Source organism: Equus asinus, chromosome 1, assembly GCF_041296235.1.
Source record: "Equus asinus isolate D_3611 breed Donkey chromosome 1, EquAss-T2T_v2, whole genome shotgun sequence".
NCBI classification, from domain to species: Eukaryota; Metazoa; Chordata; class Mammalia; order Perissodactyla; family Equidae; genus Equus; species Equus asinus.
Window position 1 is genome coordinate 135,688,919 of NC_091790.1, and position 22,751 is coordinate 135,711,669.

Consider the following 22,751-nt stretch of genomic DNA (forward strand, 5'->3'; position numbering starts at 1 on the left):
CACATGCATTGTTCAAGCTGTTGTTAAATATTTTCATTAACAACATTATCTGAAGTTTAACTCTATAATATTAAACCTGTAAGTTGCATTTCCTCAAAGATGAACAAAGTTAATCCATTGATTGAAATTTTGTTTATAGTTTTTATGTTTATACAGTACAATTTTGCAGTTATTTTTGGATGTTTCATTTTCATGAGGATCAGTGATAACTTTGTTAAAAGGGACAAAGCTTATGTTTCTCCCTTTCCTTAAAAGATGTTTCAAGAAACTTGATTTTTTGTTGAGTTTTGGAAGGACTTCTGTTCTTTGCCTGAGTTCAGAACCAGTTGAGAGAGGTCAAAACAGTAAGCATATCCAGTTTTTTTCTCCAGATTTACTAATATCCCTGGGGTACATAGAGGTCAGGAATATTATATGAATTGGACTCCTTGGAAATGGAAGAAAGCGTTAAGGATGAGGAAGTGATACTCAACACCTTTTTCAAGTTTCGTACTTTTGTTTAGAAGTTAGTGTAGAAAGGCTGCTGAAACGCCTAATTATAATGAATTGAGACCTAGCTGATAACTGTTCTTAGAGTCAGCAAAATACCTAGATAGATAGATTAGATACAGATTGCTTACTCTGATGTTCAGAGGTCAGAGTTCCGCTGTTGCCTGTGGGTACAATAAACACCTCCCAGGACAAGTATGACTTCACATATTATATTTGGGCTCTGTATTTTTCTGCTTGAATATCTTAATTTTGGATTTGGAAAATATGGACACTTTATCTGTGGGAAATACAAAGTATAAAACTATATTTGCCTACGAGTTTACAGTTTGGACAAAAAGCATTCCTTTAGACAGTGATCGTGTAGATTTTTTGGGTATGTTTTAGCTACTACATAGTATTCCATTGTATGATTAACCAGAATATATTTTATCTGTCCTACTGATGAATTTTTAGGTTATTCCACATTAAAAAACAACAGCTTCAAGGTAGTTTTTCTGGAAGAGAGATGGAGGGAAAGGACTGTGACAGAGGGAAAACCTAATTGTTATATTTTTAAAGAATAAAGAGATTAGAAACAATTATGGGGGAAAAGATGATGACATTATGGTTGTGAAGTAAATTAACATTAACAGTATCTTGTTTAAGATATCTTTGCTTACCCTACAGACTTGAAGATGTTCTGCCATGTTTTCTTCTGAAGGCATTATTGTTTTACCTTTCACACTTAGATCTGCAATTCATCTGGAGTTTGACTTTTGTGTGATATTTTAGGTAGAGTTCAAGATTCTTTTTTTCCCCCTTGTGGAACAATTAACTAAGCATTTATGGAGGAGATATCCTTTAGGGGAGGAGATTTTTTTAATGATGGAAAATAATAGAACATGTTTGCATGTTGATAGGTGATCGAGGTCTATATCGTTCCCTTGATTATAGGGTACTGGTGGCATAGGAATAGGATAAGGTTTATGAAAGAACATAGTTTTTGAAAAGGAAGGAAATGTTTTTGAAAAGGAAGGGATGCATAGCATAAAGCAAACATTTGCCTTTGCTTTGAAAGGGATGCACTCTCATTCTAATAGGAAGAAAAGAAGAGAAAAATTAATGCAAATACAAGTTGGTTTCTAAGCTTGACTATGAGAAGATGAAGAAGTTCCCTCTCTGTGCTTCTGTGTTTTTTTAATTTTGTTTTGTTTTTTGAGGGGGTTTTTTGTTTGTTTTTTTTAGGAAGATTAGCTCTGAGCTAACATCTGCTGCCAGTCCTCCTCTTTTTGCTAAGGAAGACTGGCCCTGAGCTAACATCCATGCCCATCTTCCTCTACTTTATACGTGGGACGCCTACCACAGCATGGCTTGCCAAGCAGTGCCATGCCTGCACCCAGGATCCAAACCGGCGAACCCCGGGCCGCCCAAAGCAGAATGTGTGCACTTAATTGCTGCACCACCGGGCCAGCCCCATGTGCTTCTGTTTTGTTCATGGGATAAGGGTGGGTTCTGAAAGGGTAGGTCTGGAAGGGAAGGGTTGTGAGGATTGAGAAGAAATTATAAAATATGAAGCCCAGTTCATTCATGTTTTTGCTTTCTGTCTCATACCTTCAAATTCTGTGAGAGAGAATCTGATTGGTTAAATTAGTCACTATCCAGTATGGAACCTTCTTTTTAATAGGTTTCTTTATAATAGGCTACTGGCTTGCCTGAAAGGTTCCCTTTGGATCAGATGTCCGTCCTTAGTCCAGGTATCTGCAGGCCAATGGTAACGGGGGTAATGCGTGGTATAAAACATGGTGACTTATACATGTCTGTCTTTGTTTGAAGGACACATTTCTTTCTTGGTGCCTCCAACAGAAGTCCTAGAATTAGGTCTTTGGTCCACTTTGCATGACATGAACCAATCACTGTTGTTAGGTGAGGAGAAAACACTGATTAGCCAGACTTGGGCCTTATGCCCACCCCTGTGGAGCCAGCCCTGTCTAAACCATGTCTTGATTGTGGTGGAAAGAGATTTCTCTAGAAATATTCGATTGCTCTTATCAGAGAAGGGTAAGTATCGGCTGCTGGGTAAGTAAAAATATATTGGAATATAATGAAGGAAGCATTTCTAGACCCTTGATCTTTAAAGGAGTATGAGTATCTTTTTGTAAAATCAGTAAATTAAACCCCGAATCAATCATGTTACAAATGGCTTTAATCTTCTTTCAGAATCTGTCTTTACTGTTAGTCAGTGTCCTTTGACTTAATAACAACACCACTACAATGAACTGTGGGTATTTCCTTCCAGCTTGCATCTCTTCCTTCTTTACCTAACATTAAGTTTTTGTTCAGTACATTTTGTTCAAGGGATTTAAGGGAAAAATACCCTTCATTATTAGAACAGCTTGTGGTGGGATGTTTAAGGAGGGCATTACTCTAAAGGGTAAATTATTCATCACAAGAAGATACTTTGCAGACATAGCAACGGACCACACAGTGTTTGCCAGACTTTTCTTAATGTTTGATTTGAAGCACAAAGAACCTTAGAAATTGTATCTTTCATCTTATAATGCAGTTGAGTGTATTATATAGTTCCTATAGGATAGGTTTACTTTCTTCTGAAATCTCTTTTATAACAACAGCACGTGTGACCCCGTTTTTTAGCTTGAATCAGTGAGATAGCATTGAGGGACAGGAAAATAATAAAATGTCCCCAGATTCTAAACCAGTTTCCTTAGGTTGAGGGCTATAGTTATTTAGCAGTAGAAGAGTTTGGTTATCATCAGATAAGCCTACGATTCTGAAATGATCTTTTACTTAGAAAAAGGAAGTAGAACCTGATAGAAATATGCATGTCTTTGTATTGTGATTTACTCCTTAAGTAAGAGAAAGGAAGTAGAACCACATAGAGAAGTATCTTTGTGTTTTGTGCTTTGCTTGTCACATAGTGATTGCTCAGTAACAGCATCTGAATTTGTGAAGAATAGGTGAATATGTGGGGTTTTTTTAAAGCTCTGTAGTGAAAATCTTTTTCTTGTTAAGATTTTATTTGCTAGGAGCCTGTAGCCCTAGTATGGACAAGAATATTGTGACTTTATTCTACATAAACCTAAGGCAGCTTGATTCATTGATACCTCCCAAGGTGTTAGCTGGCATTACCCAATATATACTGGGTACAGCAGCATTGTATCCTCTTCCTTTCCCATAATTGAAAGCATTCAACTATCTTTCTTGCCTGACTATCCACAATACAATTTCTACTCATTTTTAAGTACTTCACTTTTAACTGTGAATAGTGAGCGAGAAAGAGACTTGAGGAATGTATCTTGGGTGGTGCTAGCTAACACCTTGGAATGTGTCAATAGAGAGAGGCTGAAATGAACAAATAAATAAGGTGGGGGACACCCAGATGATTTTTTGACAATTCAGGGAGCAGAAGAAGTCTTTTAAATTTAACTTTTAAATTATCATATAGTAATATTGACTTTTTTTGGTATATAGTGCTACGAATGTTAACACATGTAGATTGGTATAACCGCCATTATAATCAGGATACAGAACAGTTCTGTCACCCCAAAAAATTCCTTTGTCCTGTTCCTTTATAGTCATACCTTCTCCTGTCTCCAGCCACTGGCAATCACTGATCTGTTCTCTACCACTATTGTTTGGTCTTTTCCAGAATGTCATGTGAATAGAATCATACTGTGTGTAACTCTTTGAGACTGGCTTCTTTTACTCAGCACAATGCCTTTGAAATTCATTTACTTTGTGGCATTTCCTTTGTTAGATATGTGATTTGCAAATATTTTCTCCTAGTCTATGGTTTGTCTTTTCAGTCTCTTAAGACTGATTTTGCAGAGCAAAGGTTTTTAATTTTAATAAAGTATAATTTATCAACTTTTTTCTTTTATAGATCATGCTTTTGGTAACATGTTAAGAATTCTCTGCCTACTCCCAGGTCATGAAGATTTTCTCCCATATTTTCTTCTTAAAGTTTTATAGTTTTTAGTTTCACTTTTAGGTCTATGAGCCATTTTTAGTTAATTTTTTTGTAAATTGTTCTTGCATCTTAAGTCATGATTCTTTTTTTTTCATGTACATGTCTAGTGTTCCACCACCATTTCTTTAAAAAAACCTCTTTTCTCTATTGAATTGCTTTTGCACCTTTATCAAAAATGAATTGATCGGGGCCGGCCCAGTGGCACAGTGGTTAAGTGCACATGTTCTGCTTTGACAGCCCAGGGTTTGCTAGTTCGAATCCCGGGTGCAGACATGGCACCGCTTGGCAAGCCATGCCGTGGTAGGCGTCCCACATATAAAGGAGAGGAAGATGGGCACAGATGTTAGCTCAGGGCCAGTCTTCCTCAGCAAAAAGGGGAGGATTGGCAGATGTTAACTCAGGGCTAGTCTTCCTCAAAAAAAAAAAAAAATGAATTGATCATATTTGTATGGGTCTATTTCTAGACTGTTTTCTGTTCCATGAATCTATGTTGTCTATCTCTTTGCCAATACCACACTGTTTTAATTATAGTAGCTTTAGAGTGAGTTTTAAAATCAATTAGTGTTTTTTCTCTAACTTTATTCTTCTTTTAAAAATTATTTTTAGTTATTCTAGTTCCTTTGCCTTTCCATATAAGTATTGGAATCAGCTTGTCTTTATCTGTAAAAATTCCTGCTAGAATTTTATTGTAATTGCATTAACTCCTTAATGCATTAATTTGAGGAGAATTGACAGCTCTATGTTGAGTCTACAAAGACTAATATCTTCATAGAGATGAAATGTTACATCCATGATCCAAAAGTAGAAAAGGAACTATAAGAAAGGATACTACAGGAAAAGGAACAACCCTATGATAAGGAAGAGCTGTGGAAATTAAAACATGATAGCTTAAATTTAAATACAGTAGAATAGTTGGAAGATAAAGTAAGGAAATCTCCATGAACGTAGAACAAAAAGGCAAAGAGATAGAAAATTAGAGAAAGATTAGGAAATTAGAGGATATAGTTAGGAGGTCCATTATCCAAAATAATAGGGGTTCTAGAAAGGGAGAACAGAGAAATGCAGAGGCAGAGATGATCAAAGAACCTGCCCTAGAACTGAATGTAGGAGATAGATCTCCACTTTGGAAAAGTGAATTAAAAAAAGAACCACACACTTTTATAGAAACAAAATAGAATGGTGTTTGCCAGGAGCTGAGGGGGGAGAGAAATGGGGAGATAGTGTTTAATGCACAGAGACTTTCAGTTTGGGAAAATAAAAAAATTCTGGAGATGGATGTTGGTGATAGTTGTACAACAATGTGAATATACTTAATGCCACTGAACTGTATACCTAAAAATGATTAAAACAGTAAATTTTATGTTATGTTGAAATTTTATGTTAAAGTCAAAAAGAACAAGAGAGGAGATAGCAGATGAAAGACTTCAAACAAGTTTTTAAAGCTGGAAAGCAAATATACAAAGGCAACTGATTTAGCAAAGCTAAAATATTTAAACAAAGTTCAAGCCTGTCGACGAAAATAATCCATAACCAATCTATAAATGAAAATTTGGGGTGAGTTTATTCTGAGCTAAAATCTGAGGACCATGGCCTGGGGCCTTTCTTCCCGAAGGAAGAAAGGGCACCAAAGAAGTGAGGTGTACAGAGTGGTTATATACCCCCAAAGAGGATGTTTCACATAGGATTGAAATGTCCCTTTTACAATAGTCGCGAGACTGCTTTGTTGGCACAGCGATTGATGGACACAGCAGGTAGGTCTGCTGTCTAGGTGGACACAGCAGGGTGGCAGGTCTGTTGTCTTGAGCTGGGTGGTCAAAGGTGAGCTGGGTGGTCAAAGGTGAGCACAGCAGTCAGTTCCTAGCCTAAGGAAAGATACTTATCCCTAAGGAAATGCCAATGTGGGGGGAAGTTGCACCTTTATCTTAAGGGCATTTGTTTCTTGCCATAGTAAATGTTTAAAGCAGAAATACAATGCATGCTCAATGGGTACGGTCAGGCCCTTTTGGGAAAAACAGTCAGGCCAAATTAGGTTTACACCAAATGGCTTCCTCATATACTCCAGTATATCCTATTGCTTGCCATTTCTATTTGTCAAACCTAATTCTACAACTGTGAAAGAAAAAAAAAAGCACGCTGATTTGTGCTAAAGAACACTGAAAAAATGCAGGAATTGGAGGCACAGGTGGTTTGGGTGAAGAAGTATGGGAGATAAGTAAAAACAACAGAGATTGAAAAATCTGGTGACTAAGATTGGCCAGATCCTCTGCCCCAGTCTGTGCGGCTGAGCTGTTGCTTCTCTTCTGTTCTGGCTAAAACAGGAAGTATATTATCAAGGCAAAGTGTGCCAGAAGCACGGGGACAGACAGCTGAGGGAAATGCTCCATTCTGGAAATGGGACTGGGTGAAAGTATACATACTAAATGGTGAGACCTCCCCCAGCTTCCTTCCTCCTCTTAGCCTAAAAGATTAGACCTAAACATTCTGCATTCGGGGTCCACAATGAAATTGCTTAGTCAGTTTCATGCTCCCGTGGAGCCTACTGGTTGCAAAGCCCTACTATTATAAATAAGGCCAAAATAAGCATCTTTGTGTACCTGTCAGGAGTTATCCTTGGACAACATCTGTTAATTTTTTTAACCATAACCCACAGTAAGGAGTCATTTTATATATCATAACCTGGTATACACACAGACTTACATGGTATATGTGTGTGTGTGTGTATGTATTATTTGAAACAAAAATTTCACAGAACTATGTAAACACAGTCTAATATTTTGTTGTTGTTGTTGAGGAAGATTAGCCCTGAGCTAACATCTGCTGCCGATCCTCCACTTTTGCAGAGAAAGATTGGCCCTGAGCTAACATCTGTACTCAGCTTCCTCTATTTTATATATGGGATGCCTGCCACAGCATGGGGCTTCATAAGCAGTGCATAGATCCGCACCTGGGATCCAAACCGGCAAACCCCTAGGGCACCAAAGCGGAGTATGCGAACTTAACTGCTGTGCCACTGGGCCAGACCCCAGTCTAATATTTTTATCTTATTAAAAGAAATAAGTTGGCCTTGTTACATTTTATTTAAATATAGAAGTAAATAAGTATATATAAAATATATATTAGATAAGAATATATATAGATGACTATATATAGAAGTAGAATTCCCAGGCCTACGATATATTCATCTTCAACATGAACAAATAGAAAATCACTTTACAAAATCATTGTTTCAATTATGTTTCCCACCAGGAATGTATAAGCATTTCATTTTGTGTTTCCAGTTCTTTTACCAACCTATTAAGTAGAAATGGCATCTATGGCAGACACTATGTATGCTGACACAATCTTATTTCTAAATCTTTTCTTTCTTCGTGTCTCAGCTAGGAAATCTTAAAAGGTAAAAACTCTATTCTCCAACTCTCCTTGCAGTTACAGGTAACTACATGATCTAATTCTGGCTAATGAGACATACCAAGCTTGCACTATGGAGCTGTAGCAGCCATTTTATGACCATATGGGGGAAAACTACAATCTAAGAATGGCAGAGTATAAAAATAGGAGGAGCTCAGGACACTGATGACATTGTGTAGTTTATATAAGAGCTCTGGGTTATCTCCTAGATTTATAGTTATGTGTTAAAAATAAGTCCTATTTAAGCCACATTTATAGGTTTTTTGGATTTACTCCTCTTGAAATGCTTGTTCATTCCTATAATAGTGGCTTAGACTAAGTTATGCTATAGAAAAAAATCACCACAAAATTTGTGGCATATAACCACAAACATTCACTTACATGTTAGCTTCAGATTTGTTCCATGTCTTCATTCTGGGACCTAAGCTGAAGGAGAAGCTGCTGCCTGGGTCTTGTGGCAATGAGAACAAGCAGTGGTAGAACCACATGATGGCTCTTAAAGCTTTGGTTCAGAAATAGCGTGATTTTATTTTTTTTTGAGGAAGGTTAGCCCTGAGCTAACATCTGCTGCCAATCCTCCTCTTTTTGCTGAGGAAGACTGGACCTGAGCTAACATCCATGCCCATCTTCCTCTGCTTTGTACGTGTGACGCCTACCACAGCATGGCTTGCCACGCGGTGCCGTGTGTGTGTGTGTGTGTGTGTGCCTGAGATCCAAACCGGTGAACCCTGGGTCGCCGAAGCGGAATGTGCAAACTTGACCGTTGCGCCACCGGCCTGGCCCCAGAAATGTTGTGCTTTATTTCCACTCACATTTCATAGGCCCAAGCAAGTCAAATGGCCAACACTGGTATAAGTCGGCAAAGAAGTATATCCTCCTATAGGGAGGGAGTGAACAATTGGGGATAACAATATAACCTATCACTGTATCCTTTTACTTTGTTCTTATCACTTTGTAGAAGTTCTTTATACATTCCCGATAGTAAACTTGTGAGTTTAACTTTTACACTTAGGTCTGGCATCCATCTTGAATTAATTTTTGCGTATGGTCTGAGGGTAGGGGTCAAGGTTCAGTTTTTTCCATATGGATATCCATTTATTCTGGTCTCATTTGATGAAAGGACTTAACTTCTTCCCCATTGGATTGCCTTGGCACCTTTGCTGAAAATCATAATGCTATTTAATCGTGAGTCTATTTCTGAGCATTTTATTCTGTTCTATTAATCTGTTTGTTGAACCTTATGCCAGTACCACAGTATCTTGATTAAGTTAAGCATTGAAACCAGGTAATGAAATTATCTGATCTTGTCCCCTTTTTTAAAATTGCTTAGGATATTCTAGGGCTCTTGCAATTCTATGTTTAGTCTTCCAATCTATGAATATGGTTTATTTCTCCATTTAGTTAGGTCTTCTATAATCCCAACAATATTTGTTTCAGCATGGAAGTCTTGTACACCTTGTGTTAAATTTATTTCTGTTATATTTTTGACATTAAATGGAAATAGAATTTTAAAACTTTATTTTCTAATTGCTTGCTACTAATTTATAAAAATAGTTGATTTTTGTTTATAATTTTTGATGATCTTTTAAGTTGTTTCCACTGTGTTGCTATAACAAACAATGCTGCAATGGATAATCTTGATCAAATTTATTCTAAATATATATTATTTAATATATAATCTAAATGTTGAATCCTGTAATTTATTACTTTCAAATACCACACTGATCATTAGATCTTGTTTTAAATAAATTTTTTTAGAATTTTTGAAAAATACCAAAAAGAATAAAGGAAGAATTCCAAGTACAATTGCATATTTCTGCCGCTCAGAGTTAACAGCATAATATATATTTCCTTAGTCTTTTTTCTATGGATGTGTATATTTTATTTTGTTGTAATTATATTCTATGTAATTTGATAATTACCTCATTTATTTATTATGAAAGCATTTTCCCACATAAAATAAAGTTTTAAAGATGATTTTTGTGACTGTATTCTAGCATTCTATTGAATGGATTTACCATAATTTACTTAATTGGAACCTAAACAGAGATTTGTTCATAGTTTCTTCAAAATCTAAAATTTGAAAGTAATTGAACTACTTGTAAATTGAGTGTTAGAATCCCTTTCTTTTTTCCATATATTTGAAAATAGACTAGAAGTATACTGTCCCCTTAAATTGAAAATTAATAAAATACTCTTTTCAGTTGACTTCTTTATGATGAAAGATATTCTTTTAAATCCAAACTCCTTGTGGTTTTATTTTGTATTATTTTTATTTATTTATGTATTTATTGCATTGTAGATATTTCTGATATTTTTCTTTTTTTGAAGGAAATGTTCTCTTATTTCTTGAGTTATGAACGTCTAGTATATAAATATCCATGCATAGTAATAATATCTTTAGCTGAGGTCCAGAAAGGAAATGAACCATTTTAAAATTATTTCTAAAATTAGTGAGTTTCATACAAAGAATTTAAAATGAAATTTTGGAAGAGGGGTCCATTTTATGTTTTGGGAATAGAAAAACAATGATGTTTTTGTTTGCCTCAATTGTATCTAGAGAATGATGGAGTCAAGTAAAGAACCAGGCATTGTTACTCCCTTGGTTTCTCTCTCACTAGACTATTTAGATAGGATTGTGACATCAGAAGTTAAGCAGTCACTCATCTGTGCATCTCTTGATCTTCAAATAGCTTATTGTGATTAAAAAGACTATGACCTCAGAAGGAGATTGGCTGTGTCCCTTTTTTTGTTCTCTCTGCTTCTCTCAGTATTGTCCTGTGTAATAGGTAGTGCTAATCACGTCCCAGTACCCAGAGATTGGATGTTTATCTGAAAATGTACCACAGTTTAAAACTCCTAAAATGGAAATTTGATTAGATTTTTAACATGCACTCACAGTTTCAGAAATTAGAAGAATCATACAATCTCATGCTTATTATAACTTATATACAACCTAGTAAAAAGACTGTAGTATTAACAATTAAAAGAATCCTTTATTTGCTAGCATAATTATGATACTAGTGGTGTATATTAGCATATACTGTTTAAAGTTATAGATTTTAAACACTCAAGTACTTATCAGTGTTATCTTTTATGATCTTTTTAATTTTTCCTGGAGCTGTCTTAATGACGATATAAATTCTAAGAATCATCATAAACTACCTCTCAAAGGTCATCTTTTAACAGGAAAACATGAGAAAACATTAGTTTGCATAAATATAATTTACTCCCTCTTAGTCTTGAAGTTCTATTGGGCAAAATGCACTGCATTGAAATTAGATCATCTTTTATTATTATTATTTTCTTTTCAAAGATTGGCCCTGAGCTAACATCTGTTGCCAATCTTTTTTTTTTTTTCCCCCTTCTCAAAGCCCCACAGTACATAGTTTGATATTCTACTTGTAGGTCCTTCTAGTTCTGCAATGTGGGACGCTGCCTCAACATGGCTTATCGAGCTGTGGGTAGGTCCATGTCCAGGATCCAAACCGGTGAAACCCTGGGCCACTGAAATGGAGCACTCAGCCGTGAGGCTGGCCCTGTAAAATTAGATTATCTTGACAAGTGGGGAACAACCATTTTAACAATATTGGATAATATTTTAAGCGTATTTGTTATTATTTTATGTGTAAATTTTTGTTTAAAATGAACTAATTTTAACCAAACATGTTTTTCAAGTGAAGTAAAATATCCCTTGAGTACAGAAACTGTATCACACAAACACACTGGTAGTGAACATGGGTTTGGATTGATTGTTCTGTGAGTTCCCTGTAAATTATAGAAATCTAATTTAATGTTATTCAGATTCTTTAACATAGTGGATATAAAAGGCTAACACAGATTTGTCCTGTTTTAAATTTTAGTGTGTCCCTGGCATATATTTCCTTTTGTTTTGTATTTGCTTTGGTTTAATGCACGTGGGTATTGATTTAGTTTAAGTAACTTTAGTTTTCAGGACTATTCAGAAATAAATTAGAAGGAGGTAATGATAAGACACTGCTTGAAAATTGTCCTACAACTTGGGTTTGGAGATTCATCACCTATCTAGTGGTCAGATTTTAATCTCTTTCAACTGTCTTAAAGTTATGAACCAATAAGCAAGCAGAAAAGAGTTTCTGGGGGTAAAAAAAGGGAAAGTACACATATTTGTTAAATGCCTTGTATGTTAGACACTGTGCTAAGTACTTTACTTGCAATCTTATTTCTCACAATAACTTATGCCCATTGTATGGTCAAGGAAACAAAGGCAGAGAGATTAAATAAAAATTAGAATTCAAGTCTTTCTTTTAAGACTTTGTTTTTTTAGAATGCTTTAGGCTTACATCAAAATTGAGAGGAATATACAGAGATTTCTGGTATCCCCTGCTCCTACACATGCATGGCCTCCCCCATTACCAACATCACTTACTAGAGTGGTACATGTGTTACAATTGATGAACCTGTATTAACATGTCATAAACACTTGAAGTCCATAGTTTGTAGGTAACTATAGGACTCATTCTTGGTATTGTACATTCTTTGTGTTTGAATAAATGTATAATGACATGTAACCATCATTATAATATCATACAGAGTATTTTCAGTGCCCTAAAAATCCTCTGTGCTCTGCCTCTTTATCCCTCCCATACCCCCAACTCCTGGCAACCACTGATCTTTTTACTGTTTCCAAGTTTTGCCTTTTCCAGAATGTCATATAGTTGGAATCATACAGTATGTAGTCTTCTCAGATTGGCTTCTTTTTTTTTTAGTAATCTGCACTTAAGGTTCTTCCATGTCTTTCCATTGTTTGATAGCTCATTTCTTTTTAGTACTGAATAATATTCCATTGTCTGCATGTACTACAGTTTATTTATTCATACACCTACTGAAGGTCATCTTATTTGCTCCCAAGTTTTAGCAATTATGAATGAAGCTGCTATAAACATCTGTTTTCAGGTTTTTGTGTGGAGATAAGTTTTCACTGCTTTGGGTAAATACCAAGGAGCTTGATTACTGCATTATATGATAAGAGTTTTGTAAGAAACTGCCAGAGTGTCTTCCAAAGTGTCTGTACCATTTTGTGATCCCACCAGCAATGAATGAGAATTCCTGTTGCTCCATATCCTTGCCAGCATTTGGTGTTGTCAGTGTTCCAGATTTTGGCCATTCTGATAGGTATGTAGTGGTATCTTATTATTATTTTAATTTGCATTTCCCTCATGATCTATGATGTGGAATATCTTTTAACGTACTTATTTATGGTTAAATATCTTCTTTGGTGAGATATCTGTTGAGGTCTTTAGGCCCCCCCCCCTTTTTTTTTTTGGCTGAGGAAGATTCACCCTGAACTAACATCTGTTGCCAATCATCCTCTTTTTCCTTAAGGAAGATTCACCCTAAGCTAACATCTGTGCCAGCCTTCTTCTGTTTTGTATCTGGGTCACCACCACAGCATGGCTGCCGATGAGTGGTGTAGGTCCACACCTGGGAACCTAAGCCTGGCCACCAAAGCGGAGCATGCCAAACTTAACCACTAGGCCACAGGGCCAGCTCCAGCACATTTAAAAAATCAGATTGATTTCTTACTGTTGAGTTTTAAGTGTTCTTTGTATATTTTGGATAACGGTCCCTTATCAGGCGTGTTTTGTAAATATTTTCTCTCCTTCTGTGGCTTATCTTCTCATTTTCTTGACATTGTTTTTCAGAGAGCAGAAGTTTTTGATTTTAATGAACTCCAGCTTATCCATTATTTCTTTCATGGATCGTGGCTTTGGCGTTGTATCTGAAAAGTTATTATCATACCCAAGGTCATCCAAGTTTTCTTCTATGTTATCTTCTGGAAGTTTTATAGTTTTGAGTTTTACGTTTAAGTCTGTGATGATTTGGAGTTAATTTTTGTGAAGGTTATAAGGTTTGTCTAGATTCGTTTTTTTTGCGTGTTGTTGTCCAGTTGTTCCAGCACCAGTTGTTGAAGAGACTATCTTTGCTACATTGTATTGCCTTTGCTTCTTTGCCAAAGATCATTTGACTATATTTATATGGATCTGTTTCTGGGTTTTCTATTCTGTTTTGTTCATCTATTGGTCTATTCTTTTGTCAATATCACTGTCTTGATTACCATAGCTTTATAGTTAGTCTTAAAGATGGGTAGCATCAATCCTCCAACTTTGTTCTTCTCCTTCAATATTGTGTTGGCTATTCTGGGACTTTTGCCTCTTCATATAAACTTTAGAATCACTTTGTCAATATCCACAAAATAACTTGCTGGGATTTTGATTGAGATTGTATTGAATCTATAGATTAAGTTGGGAAGAACTGATACTGTCTATGAATATGGACTATCTCACCATTTTTTTAGTTCTTGTTTGATTTTATTCATCAGTTTTGTAGTTTTTCTCATGTAGATCTTATACATATTTTATTAGATTTATACCTAAGTATTTCAATTTTTTGCATGCTTATTAAATGGTATTGTGTTTTTAATTTCAAATTTCACTTGTTCACTACTCGTATTTAGGAAAGTGGTTGACTTTTGTATATTAACCTTGTATCCTTCAAGCTTGCTATAATTGCTTATTAGTTCCAGGAGTTTTTTTGTCCATTCTTTCGGATTTCCTACCTAGATGATCATGTCATCTGCGCGCAAAGACAGTTTTTATTTCTTCCTTCCTGATCCGTATACTGTTTATTTCCTTTTCTTGTCTTATTTCATTAGCTAGAACTTCAAGTTGGGTATTGAAAAGGAGTAGAGAGATGGTCATCCTTACCTTGTACCTATTCTTAGTGGGAAAGCTTTGAGTTTCTCACCATGAACTTTGATGTTAGCTGTAGGTTTTTGGTAGATGTTCTTTATCAAATTGAGATAGTTCCTTTGTATTCCTAGTTTATTGAGAGTTTTTATCATGAATGAGTGTTGGATTTTGTCAAATGCTTTTTCTGCATCTATTGATAAGATCATGTGATTTTTCTTTTTTAGTTTGTTGATGTGATGGATTATGTTAATTGGTTTATGGATTACATTAATTGGGTTTTGAATGTTGAAACAATTTTAAAGCATTTTTGTTTTTAACATAAGATGAATGTATCGGGGTCCCTAGACAGCTCTCAGCTTCACTGATTTGCTAGGACGACTCACAGGACTAAATTGTACTCACAGTTAACATTTATTACTGCAAAAGGATTCAAAGCAAAATCAGCAAAGGGAAAAGGTGCATGGGGTGAAGCCCAGAGGAAACCAGGAGCAAGCTTCCGAGAGTCCTCTCCTCTTGGAGTCAAACAAGAAGTACCTAATTCCTTCAGCGTTGAATTGTAACATGTGTGAAATGTTGCCTACCAAGGAAGCTCACTAGAGACTCATTGCCCAACGTTTCACTGAAGGCTGATCATGTAGGCACCTTCTGCTTAGCATGTACCAAAATTCCAGACTCCCGGGAGGAAAGCAAGTGTTTAGCATATACTATCATGTTTGTACAAACACTCCTGTCAGTTAGGGAATGCTGGGAACCCTCCTTAAATTCAGGTTTCCAGATACCAACCAAGGGCCAGTGCCTGCAAGCAGGCCTTTCTAAAGATAGCAATCTCAAACCTGCTGTTAACTTTTTTCTACACAATTTCCACTTGGCCAGGGCATCTTGACACCTATGCCTTTTAGAGGTTCAGAATTTAGGCTGAACCTCTAAATGATTAAATTTCATTAACCATAAAGATCTATCTTAGAAAGTCAGCTGGCTTCCTTCTTAAGTTTCTGTATTTAAATTTATTTTTCATCTAGCCTGAGGCATCAATTCAGACACAGCACAAATCTGACTGATGAGTTGAAAGTGACCTAAATGCCTTTTAGGGCTGAAGCAATGTCCTAATAGCATACACACAAAAGAAGTACAATTCCAGAAGCTACACATAATACCCCTGGAAACAAATAATTCACAACAGTTAGGATACCCCATGTAGGACATATATTAGGCAGTACAGTTAACAGGGCTCCAATGAGACCTCCTACTGTGGGATATCCTACCCTATGGTTCCCAGTCCAGTCCAATTAATTCGGTCCAGTATTTGGTTTCAAGAATGCCTGAAGGCGGACAGTTCCAAACAGATTTGCTTGTCCATGACATCAGTTCATCTGCCTCACAAGTATGGACCACACCTAAACATGTTCTGGATGGAAAGGAACTGGGCCACCCTCGGCTGTCTCATCGTCAGGGCTATCAGGTGTGATCATAGCTTAGGAGTCAGTTTGAATACAAAATGCTCACAGCTTCTTGGAAAGGTAGCATGGGGAGTTTTCCTTCAGGAAGAGGACAGTACTTTCAAGAATAGTTCTGAAAAACAAAGATCATTAATACTCTTTCCCATGTTTCCCCAGGTGCCAGGTTTTTGTTTTGTCTCTGTTGTTAATGAAATTGGTATGTCCCATTTTAACAAACATAACTTTACATTTTTTCAATCATTCCCTATTCTTACCCAGATATTTTGTCCACAAGGTCTGGGTGCAAGTGGGACAAAACTGTTTTCATAGAAAAACATTTTTTATATAATTTGACCAGAAAGACACGTTATGTTCAGGAATTGGTCAGGATTAAATCCTGACTATTCAAAAAGTATCAAAATGGGTTTACGTAACTTGCCCCATCTTTTCTCCTGACTAAGTTTTTAGTGAGCAGCCTAGAAAAAATCAGTCCCCTTTTTTTGACAGCTGTATTTAATAATCAAAGTGACTCACTGAGGTGTGTCTACCAGGAGAAAGGTGAGGGAAGTACAGTCAAGCTATCCGTCCATTGTTGTAAATTCTAACTAATCTGGAAGCCTGAACACAAGTCAATAGCAGTGAGCCGTCCCCCAGAGGGAGTCCAGAATCTAGTCTGTCAGGAGGGGGTGAAGGGGTCACATTTCTGGTGATGTGCCCTCCCCCAATTTACAGCTTTTGGCAGGAATCACAAGATAGGAATGCAGTTAGCCTCTGCATCAGAAATATAGAGACGATCAGTAGCTTAAATTTAGATGGTCCCATTAGAGAATAAGCTGTTTCTTGTGGGCATGTGGATGTGACCCAGACAATCCAGGCAGCGTCCATTGATGTTTTCATAGTTTAGGGCCCTGCAGAGGGGTGTCCTAAATCTGTAATACTCCGAGTCAGAATTCTGTTCATTGAGCCTGTGTCTGCTTTCAGTTCAGTGGAGCTCGTGGTGAGGCTGAAATAGCCCATATCAGACAGTTTTGGGTTTTAACTTAGAGTCAGGCCCAGGTAATAAGGATGTGTGAATGCAGAACTGCAAAAAAGCTAGTAGCTAGTCTTTTGCAAAGCCAAGACTCTACAATGCAGAACTGCAAAAAAGCTAGTAGCTAGTCTTTTGCAAAGCCAAGACTCTACAAGGCCAGACAGCTGTGTTCCAAGTCCAAGTGACAAGCAGGGTTTTCTTAGCCCTTTTATCTTGTCAGTCTTAAGAGTCCAAATGGACCCTCTCAAAAATATGCACAGTGAAAATCATCAGCCTCTAAGAATCAGATATTTGATTTCATAAGAGCTCATTAGCAACTAAAAACTGCTTTTAAAACTCCAAAAGTGTACCTGCATCTAGAGATTGCCTCTTTTTTTATGTTGTTTCTTTTTTTGCAGAGGCTCCAATAGGCAAAACTCATCAGTAATAGAAACTTGCTCTGTTTCTAATATTCAAAGACTTTAAATTCCAATCTGCTCACCAACAGCAAAAAGCAAGGGAGTTTTGTCCCATTACCATTTTTTCTTTTCAGCTTTTCCTGATCAGGATAATCCCTCTAGCAATTATAAAATTACAAGCATATAACATTTTACATTAGTTTTATTTTTCATACATCCAGGTGTAGTAGCCACAAAATGCAAAAACATTTTTTGAAAATTTGCCTTTTTTTCTCATTGCAAATTTACTTAAATATTTCTAGAAGTGAATTTACTATTTACATGGTTAACATAGCTGTGTGTGTGTGTGTGTGTGTGTGTGTGTGTGTGTGTGTGTGTGTGTTGGGCTGCGGGTATATCCTGGCTGTAGTGCAAGAAAGTTAGGGTTGCTGCATCAGCAACTAGGTTAAAGAAACTGTTGGAAGTTATCCTCCTCTTCTTTTTCTCCCCCTTTGTGTTTATCTAAAGCTTTGCTCCAGTCCTGGGAGCTGATTTCACCTGTTTTCCTTCTCACTTGTAAAAGAGGACAAAGTAAACTTTTTAACATTTTGGCCCACCCAAAGCTCACCTTTGGGAATGTTTGAGCCCTCTATCCTCCCACCTGTAGGAAAGAACAAAAACCAAAGATATCACTTGGATATACTTACCCCCACCCACCTTTAACCAGTACAACCGAAAGCAGCCAAAGGATCAGCAAGCCAGTTCTCCTGGGAATGGGTCTATCATTTTCAAACTCCCTAGGCAACTTTTATCCCTCATAAAAGAAAGCAGCTCACCTGCTGTTTCATATTATGGATAACTCCATAGCTACCCAGGCACCAAAATTTCTTCATTCCCCACTTCCTCATTCTTTCATTTCCCAAACAATGCTTTCACCATATTTTAGTGAGTCTGGATAGTCTATCAAATCACACTTCTGACACCACTATGTTGTGGGGGGTGGTCCTCAAAATCACCCCTAATTTCAGTGATTCACTTGGAGGATTTACAAGATGCAACATGTACTTGTACTCACAGCCAAAATTTATTACAGCAAAAGGATATGAAGAAGATCAGCAAACGGAAAAGGTGGATGGGGCAAAGTTCAAAGGGAGCCAGACGCAAGTTTCTAAGAATCCTCTCCTCATAGAGTCAGACAGGATGTGCCTAATTCTACCAGCATCAAATTGTGACAATACATGTGAAATATTTTCTACAAATGAAGCTCACTAGAGACTCAGTACCCAAAATTTTTACTGAAAGTTGGCACGCTCTGCCTAGCATGTGCCAAAATTCCAGACTCCCAGAGGAAAAGCAAGTGTTTAGCACATATCACGTTGTGTGGGTACATTGAGCCACTCCTGTCAGTTAGGGAATGGTATGAACTCTCCTTAAATCCAGGTTTTCAGACACCAGGCAAGGGCCAATCTTGCAAGTAGGCCTTTCTAAGGAAAGTCATCTCAGGCCTGCAATGTTAACTCTTTTCTGCACAATAGGGTAGAACATCTTCAGACAAACAGGGCTGAAATTGTAGTATTGAATAAACTTAGTTAAACTTGATAAATTCCTTTAGGTTCAACAGGACAATGGATAAGAAACAATAAGAGCCTCTAGAAGCTAAATAGTATTATACCTTGACACATTATAATACTTCTAAATTTTTCCCCCAAGACAATAATAATTTTAAATGAGTACCTCACAATGAAGGATACAGCAAAGCCAGGAAGACTCACTGACTTTGAAACAGTGGGTGATAGAGAAGAGCCTTTTCCAATGAAGATAATCTAAAAACATTTTCATTATGGCAATTTTATATTTGTTCTTTGAGGTTAGTTTGAGAAAGCGAATTATTTTCTTTTAATATTATTTTGTAAACTTTTATTAAATTTGAATGTACATAATTGTTAGAGATTTGTTAGGTAGCAGTTCTATTCTCTGAAGTGTAAACACAAAATTTCTAATTACAATTCACTTTTAAAAAATTTCAAGCATTTCATACAGCTTACAAATAGTAAAAATTAATCATTACTTTTAAAAACAATATTTGGTTATAAATTTCTAAACTTCCATAAATAGTATATAATTTTTATCTTTTTAAAAATTGAGTGTACAGTTAAGTTTAGGAAGCCTTACTTTGAGGCTAAAGGTTTGCATTTTGGGGTATAAATAATTTTGTTTTTTTCTCAATTGCTTCAGCTTTGAGGCTTTGGTTTCGTAATACCAAGATAAAACATTACCAATTTAACATTTTCACTTATGTGTATGAAATAAGGACAATGCAGTATTCAAAAATTATGAAAGCAAATACTGCTGAATAGTCAGAGATGCCAAAGTTGCTGAAATTAAGCTATTCGCTGACAGCAGCATAGCATTAGAGCCTGAAATATTAATTTTTCAACACTGTATGAAATTCTGAATTCAAAATTTGAAAAGTACTTGTGAAGGGGCAATTAAAGTATAACACATAACATTTTGAGTAGTTGGAAAGTCAAATGTATGAAACCTGCATATTGCCTAAGAAGAATTTCAGCTATCTGAAAAATTTACTTGTGTGGTTAATTCTGAGTTCTGTCATCATTATAGATGATTATGTTTTAATTGGAAATAAAATAGGAATAATGTTTCATCTACAGTAGTTCTATCCCAAGTTTGGACAGTTTTCTACTTCTGAGCCTCATGTTAGCTATTTTCAGTGTTCATTTGCCAGTTTGGCAAGAAAACAATCAGCTGCTGCCCTTTGCAGCTTTTTTCATTCCTTCCTTTTCTAACTGCAGCATCCTTTTCCACACTGTGAAAGCTATATAGATATAAAAGATAGCCAAGAGCAGCCAGATTATATTGGATTATCTTTTTCTTGGTTGCTGAGAAGCTTCAGCAGCCAAACTGCCACTTAGAATACTTTAGTTCTATCATAATACGTATGTGTTTGTGTATCCATTTTATTTTGAATGCTACCATATTAAGACACTGTAATAACAGCAAAGTGAATTTTAATTCTGGAATGCTATTACAGGGAAGTTGCTTTCTTTGTGAAAAGATTTTTCTCAACTCAGATCATTTTCACAGTACTCTAATACTCGTGAGTTTTCCTGTAGACTGTGGTATTCACGAACTTCTTCCAGGGAGCCACTAAGAATAAAGCCACATTTGACTTAGACTTAATATGCAGTTAGGCAAGCTGAACCCTAAATCTCTTAAACCGTGCTTCATTTTTAGCAACATTTTAGAGTAAGACTTCTTGCTCCCTGCCAAAGTTACGTGAATGTGTGTGTCTCTGTGTGTTTTGCATTTATTCCCAATGTAAGATTCTGTCTCCTGCTCCTGGCTTTGTACTCAATTATGCATCCCTTTCACTTAGTATTTGTAAGTGCAGTTACATAGGAGAGACCTTTGTTAATATTGGCAGTGATCTAGAAAAATAGTGAAAATGGAATTAACCTTGCTTCAGAAGATAGGTGAAAAAAATATAATTTTTTAACTTGCCAAAGGTCAGACACCTAATAAGTGATAAAGTCTAGACTATGAGCTATATATCATTCCTGATACAGAATGTAGAGTTGATGACATTTTTCTTAAGGTTTCACTGTCTTTTAAAAAGAATGAATATGGAGTTCTTTGAAGGCAGCAAATGACTCTTTACCAATGGCTTGCAGATCCTGATGGGGAAGAGAGATAAAATTTAAGTACCAGCACATAGTTATTATATACTTTACCTAGATAATCATGGCAATCCTGCAGGTAGGACAATCCTTATCCCCATTTGACACAAGGAAATTGAGGTATGGAATTTAAATGATTTGTGCTAGAACAAGGAAGTAGTAGATGGGGGATTCCAACCCAAATTGTTCTACTATGTTATACTCCTTCCATCAAGTTAGGGGTTGGCAAACTATAGCCCATGGACCAAATCTCCCTGCCTATTTTTGTAAATGAAGTTTTATTGGAACACAATCCACATCCATTCTATTATATATTGCCTCTGGCTTTCAAGCTACGGTGGCAGAGATCATATGACTAACCAAGCCTAAAATGTTTAACATCTAGCCCTTTACAGAAAATTTGCCAGCATTTGCTGTAAACCCTACATTGCTTAGAGGTGCTGTGAACTGAGTGTGCATTCAGTAATATAAATTTCAGTCTTACTGAAGCATTAGACTTGGACAAGAGCAACAAAGAAGATTCTCCATAATCCAATGAGGAGGCAAAAGTATTGGCTAACAACAAGCCATGAATGTTCAAAAGCTTTTAGTGTTAAATTTGAAAAGATAGACTGGGGTGATTTAAATGTAGTCCTTTCTATTCCCATGATTTTATGCATTATAACTCATTAAAAATCAATACTTATAAAACATTGCAGTTTTCTTGTGAAGGTAAGTCTAAATTGCTTTTATTTTTGGTGAATGTAAATTAACATTTCAATAGTATATTTATGATGTTTAAACTATACCTCCAGTTTTGTTAATGTTTACACTCAGAAGTTTTTGTTTATTAGAAAGTATAATATAGCTTAAATTTTTAAAATTTGTTATAGTAATAGGATTAAGATCAAGGGGTGTATGTTGGAGGGTCAGGGGTGCACAGAGTCCAGCTGCTGCAGTGAGTAACCTTCCAGTAAGATTCCTTAGTAGACTTTCGCCAGTTTGACATCATATTTCTAAAGGCTTTCTTTATTGCCGGTCAATCAGATTCAGCCTTTTTATCTTAAGTCATTTTCCTGAGGAACTACAGCAATTTCGTCTTACTGTAGTACCTTCTCTTTTTTTTTTAACTTTTTTTTTTTTTTTGAGGAAGATCAGCCCTGAGCTAACTACTGCCCATCCTCCTCTTTTCCTTGAGGAAGACTGGCCCTGAGCTAACATCCATGCCCATCTTCCTCTACTCTATATGTGGGACGCCTACCACAGCATGGCTTTTGTCAAGCGGTGCCATGTCCGCACCCGGGATCCGAACTGGCAAACCCGGGCCGCCAAGAAGCAGAAGGTGCGAACTTAACTGCTGCGCCACCGGACCGGCCCCTGTAGTACCTTCTAATAATGCTTTTGTTGCTGTTGTTAGTTCCTAAAAACTGTGTGGACTTTTACAAACAGCAGTTCTCCAGTCTTTGACATCCCAGTTCTTAAAAGAAGAAAAGGTGGGGGAAAGTTGACATTAAGTTACTTAAAGTTTTTAAAATTTATGTTTTCTTAGCGTTATTTTTTGGGGCCATCTGTATCTCGTTTAATGCCCATGATATTCCAGCATCCATATGAGGTATGAAAGAATAGCAAATAA

At 36.4% G+C, this 22,751-nt stretch overlaps 1 protein-coding gene across 4 annotated transcripts in view; it reads left to right on the forward strand.

Annotated features, from left to right (window-relative positions):
• The window catches only part of ANKIB1 (ankyrin repeat and IBR domain containing 1), a 135,507-nt gene that overhangs the window by 14,622 nt on the left and 98,134 nt on the right, over window positions 1-22,751 (forward strand). The window contains exon 2 of one of the 4 annotated variants that reach the window (XM_070508332.1): window positions 12,803-13,021. The exons of 2 other annotated variants lie outside the window; for them this stretch is intronic. The gene's annotated coding sequence lies outside the window, so the exon portion shown is untranslated. Of the gene's footprint in view, window positions 1-12,802; window positions 13,022-22,320; window positions 22,461-22,751 lie in introns of all 4 variants that reach the window. One more of the 4 variants, XM_070508341.1, reaches the window with a different exon arrangement.